The 10912-nt window shown below is 38.0% G+C and overlaps 1 pseudogene; it reads right to left on the minus strand.

Annotated features, from left to right (window-relative positions):
- Positions 1-1714: 1714 nt before the first annotated feature.
- Positions 1715-1779, minus strand: LOC130029181 (uncharacterized; annotated as a pseudogene).
- Positions 1780-10912: the final 9133 nt, after the last annotated feature.

Genomic DNA, 10912 nt, shown 5'->3' on the forward strand with positions numbered 1-10912 from the left:
GCAGCTCAGATAGAGAAGGGACCACCAAGTAAAGGATGCTTGGAGGACCTGCTCAGGATGGGAGATATGTGCTGAAAGTAGACTATAGACCGAACATGATGGCCACATAATACCTGTATTGCAGACCACAGCACCCAAAAGGAGAAGGAGAGAGCAAAAGGAAATGCACCTGCCACAGAGGCTGGGGGTGGGGTGTGGGAGGGGATGGAGTGGGTGTGGTGGGAGAGTTTCTGGGGACATTGGTGGTGGAGAATAGGCACTGGTGGAGGGATGGATACTGGATCATTGTATGACCAAAATGTAAGCACGAGAGTTTATAAGTCTGTAACTGTACCTCACGATGACTCATTAAAAAGAAAAAAATAATAATAATAAAGGACTGACTAGGGTTTAGTTTACAGTATCCCATATGGTGTCTGAAACTTGCTAGGCAGAAGTAAGCTGTGAGCACATGTGACCCAAACTCCCGCCACATCCCCTCACTGCCCAAAAGATGAACAACCTTTAAATTCCCCAATACTGAATCTGTAAATTTTCTGCTGAAAAGTCTGCTTATTTCTCTATGAGTGTTTTGCAGATCTAAAGGAGTACCGTGTTATATTTATTGAAAGTAATGAAAGAGAAAACAAGTTGATAAAGAATGCTACACTTGGAAAAGCTTTTCAGAATTGCATGAAAGAATTTTCCAGATGCACAGAAGCAAAATGAATTCATCACCATATGTACCTTAAAAGAAATATTAAAGAAGCTTTTGAAAGCTAAAACTAAAGGATGTTGGTAAGTCACAGGAAAATATACAAACCTCACTGGCCAAGTAAACAGTTAAATCATGATACAATCATATATGGTGGTGGATAAATCACTAGATGTGAGTGAAATGCAAAATATTAAAGCTAGCTGTAGCACTGTCCTCCTGTTGTTCATCAATTTGCTCGAGCAGGCCCAGTAACGTCTCCATTGTGAGACTTGTTACTGTGTTTGGCATATCAAATATGTCACCGTGTGGGTGAAATACTCTCGGTAGCTTGCCGGGCTCTCCGAGTAGTAGTGTAGTGTGTTGACAAATTGACTTGGGTTTTATATCTTACAAGCAGGTTATGAACCTTTACTGTTTTCTTTTTTTGTTTGTTTGATGGGTACCATTGGTACCATCAGCAGTGCTTAGGTCTTCCTCCTTGGCCCTGGACTCAAAGGTCCTTCCTGGCAGGGTATGATATAGGGTTCCAGGGATTGAGCCCAGGTTGACTGTGTGCAAGGAAAGCACCCTGTCCACTTTATTCTCTCTCTGGACCCAGTTTAGAACAGTTAGTCACCTATAAAAGTTTTGTGAGCCACATCTGGTGGCTCTGTAGTCAGAAATTAGTCCTGATAGTGCTCAGGGGACCATACCTGATGCTGGGAATAGAACCAAAGTCAAGCCGCATGCAAATGCCCTTCCATCATTCTGGCCCAGAACCTTTAATCTTTTTACAGAACTGTTGTCATTGTGAACATCTTTATCTCAAAGTTTTGAGCAAGTAGTCTGTTTCATTCACAGTATCATTCAGAAATGTCTGTTCTTCCAGCTGAGTTCTCGGCCCTGCCCTTTTTTTTTTCTTTCAGGGCATCAAGGACTATATCGAGGCTACAAGAGCACAGTTTTTTTTTATTTTATTAAAAAATTTTTTTAATAGTGAGACATCATGAGGTACAGTTGCAGACTTACACATTTTTGTGCGCAGGGGCCATGCTAATCTTCTCTGTATCGTTCCAATTTTAGTATATGTGCTGCCGAAGGGCTGGAGCGATAGCACAGCAGGTAGGGCATTTGCCTTGCACGCAGCCAACATGGCCGACCCAAGTTCAATTCCTCCGTCCCTCTCAGAGAGCCCGGCAAGCTACTGAGAGTATCTCGCCCACATGGAAAAGCCTGGCAAGCTACCTATGATCTATTCGATATGCCAAACATAGTAACAAGTCTCACGATGGAGACGTTACTGGGCCCGCTCGAGAAAATCGAGGACTGTGACCGTGACCATGCTGCCAAAGCGAGCACAAGAGCACAGTTTTGAGAGAGGTAACTCACTCAGTTCCATCATTGAAGTGTGAAAGAGTGATGGGCTGGGGAGTGTGGTGTGATGCACCAGCTGTTCATGCTTCAGGACATCCAACTCTTGGTGACAGTCTGGGATTCAGTATCTGCTACCTTTCTTTTCGGCTGAGAAAGCAAAGTGATTCCAGTATATCCTCACTGAATCTGCACTAAGCTAGCTGTACCTGCAATAATAATAATAAATATACAGAAGCACACAGATTAAATTGTGATATCAAGCCTATATCTGAAGTATTCATTAAGAAAAATTATCTATGCTGCATATGTATATATTATAAATGTGATGCATTCATTTTAAACAGTAACCACAAAGTAAGAACATATAACAGATTTTAAATAATAAAAGGAAAATTGAAACATGGCACTTTTGGAAAAGAGACAGCACAAAGAAATTGAAGCAAGTAAAGGAAAGAACAAACTAGTTGAAGACTTCAAGAAATTATGTTGTCAGTGGGGTGGAGGTTTGTGTGATTTTTTTTCCCCCTAGAAAGGGGTTTCAATTCAAATTTCCTGGCTGCTTGAGTGCTTTGAAGCTGGCTTTCTAAACTGTTGGTATTTATGCCTTTGATCGTTTAATTAACAGGTCGATCTAAAGTGCACTGGCTATTGAGGTTTCCCTGGCACAGAGAAGGAGCATCGTCAGAAAATGAGCATATGTTCCTGCTTGGCAGCATCAGATCATCCTTCTTTGCTTTCCTTAACTCCATATTGATTTTCATTTGTGCCACCTTATTTCTATAGTCTTGATTCTTAGAGTTTAGGGGAGTTCCCTTATGACAGAGGGGAAAGTAAGAAAGCTGACTTAAGAGTTCCGCTGAGTGGGGGGACACAGCCCTCTACATGCTCTTTGATTGGTGGAGAGATTACCAACGTTTAGGGCAAAGAGAAAGATGGGGAATCGACATTAAGTGGGGATCTTCTAGTTGTGTGTCCTTTTTGATTTCTTCTGGGGGACTTTTTTGAAATTTTTTTTCTGAAATAGGGGAGAGAGGGAGGGAAGCACCCTTTGGGTGACACCCCTACTCGTCTTGACTGCTGCCCTCTCAGTTACCGCTGCTGCTTCCACTGCAACTTTTGTTGCAGTTGTTACCTTTACACCAAAGTGGTCGCTACAGATTTTGCCTCTTTAGGTGTTTCTGTTTTCTAGACTTTTGCCACTTGAGGTTTTCTCTCAGTAAAGATGCTACGTTGGCCTTTCTCTGTCCCTTCCTGCTGCTTACAAACTGAAGTGGAAGAAAAGGGGGCTTTGGTGGTGTTGGGTGAGCTCTTTATTCCAGGCATTGCTATCGAATAAAGAGCTGAGACGCTGAAAGACCTCCAGTGTTGGAAGTGCTAATCTTAACCACCATTCACAAAGACCTCTGGAACTTTAGCTCGCACTTGCTATGACACATTGGCTTTCTTGGGTGTGCAATTCTGATTCATGGTAAAACTACTCTCTAGAAATGAGGTAGCAACAATCAGTCACAGCTCCAGAAAATGACTTAGTGAATAGGTAAACGACTTACATCCTATTGTTAGTGTTTCACATTCAGTCAAGTATTCAGTAAATTACATGAGTTGCATTGGATGATTTTGCCTAGCTACAGTCTAACCTATGGGTTTGGAGTGTCTTTGAGATTGGATAGGTAGCTAATGATATTTTATAGATTAAGTGAAAATTATGCTGAGATTCTACTACAAACATGATAGGTAGAAAATACCAAAATTGTTTTTACTGCTTAAGAAAGATTTTGATTACCTAACATAATTTGAAATTATTTCTCTACTAAAAAATTAGAGGCAAGCTATATTATTATTATTATTCAATAATAAATCATATAAATCTTTTTTCTCAGATTTATTTCAAGTGCATAAATTTATTTTCTCTCAGTGAATGAAATTTAGGAAGAAATCAAATAAAGGTCAGTTTTCTACAGAGACATATTTTTTACTGATATGAATAAAAGACTGGATTTAGGTGCATCTGACCCTTCTTAGAAAATCATGTTACTTTCCAAGTCTTATCTGTATGTCCAAAATTCATCAATAGATCTATTTATGTTGCAAATATGTTTGACTAAGGCCAAAAAAGAGATTCAATGCCATTTTCATTATATTTTGTAAAAAATATTTAAGCTTTAGATTTTAAGAAGTCATCAAATTGTCACTTCTGTTGTCTGAGTTCAGAGTTAGAGCCCACACCTTCACCCCACAAACCACTAGAGAGATATACAGTTTCCAGCAACAGAAAGTTAAAAAGCCTCAGATGCAGCTGCTCAAGCTCGTTTCAGAGTCTGAACGACGTTCTCATGTCTGCCTGTTTCAGTCCCACATGTGGTACTTACTAATTAAAATAAACGTGCAGTAAGAACTGAAATTCAGAAAATGTGCTTGTTGCTTTATGGTTTTATAAACCTTTCTTTATCCAAAGCATTCATATAATGACAATGTTTTATCTAAAATAGAAGGAATGAATTTGTCACCATTATTTGGTTGCTTCTTTTTTCTATGCAGACACCACACTTCCTAAAAAAGATGGTGTGAAAGGTTGAAAAAAAACATAAACATACCACAAATTGCACACTCTTTTTTTCCCACTTTGCCTGAATAATTATATGAGGATTTTAATTAAAAATTTGCTGTCACTATTTTTTTTATTTTGGTGCTTTCAATTTCTTGCAAAAAGTGATACTGTTTAATATTTTTGGTGAGCATTCATAATTGAATTTTGTATCTCATTTAAAACTTCAATTATAAAGCGATGTCCATTCTTTTTAAAAGAATCAAATACTCCCAAACTGTACCATAATCAGGAAGAAATTATATCACATGTCAGAGATCAAATAAGAAAAATATACTTTAAAATATTCTATAAATGGAATATTTTCCTTTTTTTTTTTTGGTTTTGGGGGCCACACCTGGCAGTTCTCAGAGCTTACTTTTGGATCTGTGCTCAAAGATCAGTCTGTCAGGAATTGGAGGAACCGTCTGGGATGCTGGGGTGACAAAATCAAGTTGGCGGTATGCAAGGCAAATATCCTAACATCTTAGTCTCTCTCGAGGCCCATATTTTCCTCATTTTTATTGACGCATGTCTACTACTTAGAAAAGTTCAAACCAATGTACATAAAAATAACCCTAGAGAAGTCTTAAAAAATTACACCGACAAGGAGAAATGAATGAGTAATGAAAAATATAGATTGAAAGAATAAAATAAAGCCATTTACTTTTGAAGTCATCTTTTCCTATTCTCTGATACTGTTGTGGTCCAGATGGACTGGGAAAAGGACGAAGAGCTTTAAGGTCGCATTTTGACTGGGTGTTTCCCAGAGTCCTACTCTCCCAAACTGAGTGCCTGCACATGTATTTTCTGGGGCCACTTTCCCTTTGGGTTGCTTGTGCATATTTGGCTTGTAGTTTCACTGGGGCTCACGTGCTTGATCTCTGGTGCAGTGCTCAGATATCGTCAGTGCTCACAGGGAGAAGGTCAGAGACTGTAGTTGCAGTGATTATACAGTCTGCCTGAAGAGTGGATAGAAAAGCGCTGCGGGGCCAGGGAGCACAGGCATGCGAGCAGCCAGGCATAAACATCTACCAGAATCTTGCTCAGCACATCTCAAGTGCTCTGGGGATCAAACTCAGGCTTGTAGATAGGCCCCACTAAGGCCTCTCCCTGGTCTATCTTTATCTAGTTTTTAAGAAATGGAAATGTTTCAAAACAATACTATTTTCATTCTTTGGTAAAGCAGGAATTAAGTAATTCCTAATTCGTCGATTGCCTCGAGCAGGCCCCAGTAACGTCTCCTTCATCCTAGCCCTGAGATTATATTCAAGGCTCTTTAGGAGAATGAGACCCATCATTGTTACTGGTATTTGGCATATTGGGTACGCCACGGGGAGTTTGCCAGACTCTGCTGTGTGGGCAGGCTACATTTGGTAGCCTGCCAGTTTGTCCAAAGTAGGAATGAGATAATAAGATGTCATAATAAGATGTTCCGGGAGCTGGTTTTTATAGTCTCTGAGTCTTGGCCGTTGATGGGATTACGCGGCGCCAGGGGGCCAGTTGGTGGGTATGACCCCTGCCTACTGGAATTTGGAGGATCTGGGTGGAGGATGCTTGGCCCAAATCCTAGTAGGTTTGCAGATCTTGGCCCCAGAACCCGCGTGACTTTGTCCCTCTGCCAGTACCTTCATGTGTGCGGAGAGTGGTCTCAGCATGGTGGTGGCTAGTCCTGGAGGTCTTTGGCTGCCGGAGCCCTGGTCGGGGCGGGGAGGAAAGCTCAACCCGCTCCCCTCCAAGGGGCCCCGGCGAGGACAGTCAGGCACAGGGCCAGAAGTGAAGAAATTCCTAATTATCTCATATTAATATGATGACCAGTAACAATGATGGGTCTCATTCTCCTAACCCAGAAAGAGCATTGAATATGGCTCTTTTAAAATCCCAGGGCTGGGAAGAAGGAAACGTTACTGGTGCCTGCTCGAGGCAATCGACGAACAACAGGATGATCGTGATCGTGCATATGATGAGACAGGTGTGAAAATAGCACATGTGAAAACAATTGAAGTCTAAAATAGCTTATGAATTAGACTTGTAACATTTTGCTTGGTTACATTTCTCCCAAAGGATAAAGTGGTAAAACAAGAGAGAAGTTTGGGTACTTGATCATTGTATAACTGAAACCCAAGCACAAAAATTTATAAGTCTATAACTGTACCTCATGGTGTTTCACTAATAATAAAATTTAAAAAAAAAGAAGAGAACAGGTTGAGGAAGAGAACATGTAGATGACACTCACTGTCACTCACATTGGCACTTCTCTAATCAGTCTCTTGAATCATTTCTGGAATTTAGCAAACATCTCTGTGTAGCATGTAATGTGTTGTGCATTCCATACCCCCAAGTAGTATAGATGTTAATTTATTCTTATTATATGGAATCAATTTCCCTTTGAATAAAAAATCTTCTGATTTGCCATTTTTCATCTGTTTTCTAAGTAAATGACTTCAATGTTCAACTATTATAAGAGGAAAAAAAGCTCACCTTAATTCTTTATAATAGTGAAAGGTTTCACAGAGCTCTAGTATAGAGAGAATTTCCTTTATTGAGGCCATGGAACTTTTCCTGTTTCTGGTGCATATTATTAGTCCATGCATCTCCCACAGATACCTGACGCATAGTGTTTAGGATCAGAGGGATAATACAGAGGTAAGGGAAGCCAGGAGTGAGCCCTGAGTACAGCTAGGTGTGGACCTAAAATAAAACAAAAAGAACATTTTTAATGCATTTCCCCCATGACTTTTTCTTTTAAAAGATTATTCTCCCTACACAACTTATTTGTGTTTTTGTTTTGTTTTGTTTTGTTTTGGGGTCACACCACACAATGCTCAGAGCCTACTTCTGACAGTGTGCAGTGGTCTAGTGGTGATATTTAGGGGATCATATAGGATGCCAGTTGTGGAATCCAGATAGGCTCTTTGCAAGGCAAATGTCTTATCCACTATTCTAGCTTTCTGCATCCCCCTGCCCACTCTTCCTTCCAAGTTCTGTACCCGCAGTTTCCAACTACTTTGTGATGCCACCCACAGTGGTTACAAACAAGTACGCTTCATGAATCACCTGTATAGATTTCTCCTCAAGCAACAACAACAAAAAAAAACTAAAAATTGAGCTTCCATATGCCCCAGCAATACCCTTCCTGGGAATATATCCTAGGGACACCAAAACACAATGCAAAATATCCGTCTGAGAACCTATCACTGGATACAGAAACCCTGGTCCATCTACATAATGGAATACTTTGCAACCATTGGGAAAAACAAAGTCATGAAATTTGCTTCTAAATTAATAGACATGGAGAGTATCATGCTGAGTGAAGTGAGCCAGAAGGAGAGAGACAGACATAGAATAATTGCACTCATTTGTAAATATTAAAAAGAAGCATAGTATGAAACTAATACTCATGGACAGTAGAAATAAGGAAGACTGGTCCATGTTTGGAAGCTAACTGCAAGTTGGGGATTGGAGGGAGAGGGCAGTGAGGACAGAGAAGGGACCACTATGACAATGATAATTGGAAATCATCACTCTGGACAAGACTGAGTGTTGAAATGAGGTAAAGGAACATACATGATAACCTTTCAGTACCTGCATTGCAAACCATAATGCCCAAAAGGAAATAGAGATAGAGAGAGAGCAAGCAAGAGAGAGACAATGAAGAAAAGCTTCTGTCTTAGAGGCAGCCAGAGAGTGGGGGGTGGGGGTGGAGGGAGGGAAACTGGGGACATTGGTGGTAGAAAGTGTACTGGTGAAGGGACAGATTTTGGAACATTGTATGACTGAAATCCAATCATGAGCAATGTGGTAACTGTGTGTCTTATGGTGATTCAATTAAAAAAATAAATAGAATTACAAAAAAAAAGAAAGCCCTAAGAATTTATGGAGTTATAAAACTCATAGTTAATAAGAAAGCGGGATGCAATAAATAAACAACAGTGAATTAAATTACCTAGTACAAGTAGCACTGTAGCACTGTACTCCTGTTGTTCAACGATTTGCTCGAGCGGGCACCAGTAATGTCTCACAACAAATTGTGAGACTTGTTGTTACTGTTTTTATAGTGCAAGTGTATCTATCAAAGTACAGGTAAAGGAATTGGAAAAATGAAGAAAGAAATGGAATTATAAATACACATGTGGGTACCAGAGACACAGTGCTCCAAGTAAGGCACTCACCTTGCGTCTGGTCAATCCCTGATCACAGCTGCCCCATTAAAACAAAAACAAAAGGTATGCAAGATATAAGAAAAATTAGAGCTTAAATAAAATAGAAACCTAAACATGGTACAAAGTTTCAGTGAAACCAAGAACTCATTTGCTGAATAGATCAATAAAATAACATCACAGCTGCATTCAATGTATAGTGAAGCTGTACTATTTATATTCAGTGAATGCTACTTTATATGCTTCTTATGCTTTATATATTTTAAATATTAACCATTCATCAAATACATGGTGAGAAAATACTTGTCCCATTCAAGGGAGTATCCCTACTTTAGCCATAATTTCTTTCATAGTTCAATATAGTTTTTGTTTGATGTAATACTTTGTTTATTTTGTATATTTATTTTGTTTATTTGTAAATGAAGCAATTTATTCTTTGCAAAGGATGCAGACCATTGAAGATGCCTTTATAATAAGTAGATGGGAACAATACATATATGTTATTATATGTTAAACAATATATATAAATAAATCATATAGTTTGATAAATATTAGAAAATATTAAACAAAAAATCAAAATCTGTACAAATTTATAGTAACCTAAGCTAAAACAAATTTGTATTATTCAAAAAGATTTAGATATTTCATCACCAAAATTTTAAAATTACTTTAAAAATTATCTTTCATGGGAATTGACTTTTATTTTAACTCATTCATAGTATTTGTTCTTGGATTTTATTCATGACTAAAAGACATGAAAAAAGGAAATATTTCTGGGAAATTGTTGAGCACTCCATTAATGAAAAGTTCCTAGATGTATGAGAAAAGAAAAATATGGTCTAGAACACACTCTTAATATGAAAGAGTTCAAAAAGAAGCATCCCTGGAGATACTATAAGAAGTATTTCCAGATAATTAATTGAACTTAGAAAGTCATAATTTAAGTACATTGAAATTAATTTCAAACAACTGAAACTACATTCTTAATAATCAACGACGTATTCATTTATGTCCGTAGCCATGCTGGAGTTTAGCGACCATGATTGGCTGTTAGTAGAAATATAATTGGTGTTTTGTATAGCATAAGGTGAAACTGAGAACAGGTTCAATCTAGGGAGGATGTAGATCTGAAACAAGCAGCAGTAGGTGAGTTTCCTGTGCGGTTGCCTCCAGTGTATTTTTGTTCTTGAAGTCTATGCTCACCAATCAGAGTTTCTCATAGGAGAGACGAGGGCGTTATTAATAGATGTATCTCTTTCTTTGCTTGTCTTTTCTGGGCATTTGAGTGGGACTTAGGATCACCAGAAATCTTAGTTCAGGTTTCTTGGATAAGAGTCAAGCAAGATCTTTGTCTTCTGAGGATATACAGGTATACCACCCATCAGTCAGAACTTTTCTTCTAAATATCAGGTATTTATTATTTTCAAGATATTTATGCTATTTATCTCAACGTGTTTTAAATGATCAAAATTATAAAAAGAAAAGTTTAAGAAAAGTTTGCTTTAAGGATGTGTTGTTTTACCAATATATAGGCATATGTGGTTTTGTTTTATTTAGTATGTAAATATATCATATGTATATGACTCTTCAAACCACCTATTACATATGACATTTGGAAGAAAGTGGAATAAAAAAAGTAGGATAATAGTGCATAAAAAGGATTGAGAAAGACTGAAGAAAATGATGCTAGGAGGTAAATCAAATGAGACTGGATATTATGTGCTAGTATACTGATAATTTAAATATTCGGTGTTACTACAGTTATTATTATTTGCTATGTTGTGATGCAATTATTGTTAATTTGTGCGAAATAAACAATGAAACAAAATTTAACTAGGGTTTAACGTAACTAATTCTTTTCCTGAGGTTGTCCTTTTTTTATGAGAACCTGGCTCTACTATTTTCTGATAGAAGAGTTGAGAAAAATAAAACCTCACACTGATTTCTCTCTAAGTTTTTAAAGATTTTTATTCAGGAAGACATTTTTTTTTCAAATTTTTAACTAAATTTGTTTGACATATAATTAGCTTTAAAGATAGTCTTAATTCTTTTTGTACTACACTAGACATATCAAATACTTCATAACACTCTCAAAAGACTTTAATGATATCTAGAAAG

Source organism: Sorex fumeus, unplaced genomic scaffold (genome assembly GCF_029834395.1).
Source record: "Sorex fumeus unplaced genomic scaffold, SorFum_2.1 ptg000003l, whole genome shotgun sequence".
Classification (NCBI taxonomy): domain Eukaryota; kingdom Metazoa; phylum Chordata; class Mammalia; order Eulipotyphla; family Soricidae; genus Sorex; species Sorex fumeus.